Below are 482 nucleotides of genomic sequence, written 5' to 3' on the forward strand. Positions count from 1 at the left end.
TAATTTAATATTTTAATATATTTTAATATAGTAAATCAAATTGATTATTACTATTTTATTTTTTATTTTTATTATTATTTTTATTTTAATTATTTAATATAATTATTATTATAATATAAATCATACTTTAATAATTATTAAAATATAAAATTATATTAAATAATATTTGAATTTTAAATTAAATTAAATTATTATCAAGGTGGTGTAGATTTTTAACAAGAAAGAGAAAAAATATGAAAAGATATTTATTAAAGTTAAAAATGAAAGTTTTTGAAAAAGTTAGAGGTGCAGGATCAGTTGTCAGAAGGTCAAAAGTGAAATTTTTGGAGGTGCAGGATGAAGGCTTGGAGGTGTAGGATGAAACACCCTTTTCACTCGAGATGATAAAATAATTATCTTGAAATTTTGAAAGCTGTACAAAGAAATTGTGGAGGTTCAGGAAGTAGAAGTCTTTTACTGTTGTCCATTGTATCAGCATTTCT

Source organism: Vigna radiata, chromosome 7 (genome assembly GCF_000741045.1).
Source record: "Vigna radiata var. radiata cultivar VC1973A chromosome 7, Vradiata_ver6, whole genome shotgun sequence".
NCBI classification, from domain to species: Eukaryota; Viridiplantae; Streptophyta; class Magnoliopsida; order Fabales; family Fabaceae; genus Vigna; species Vigna radiata.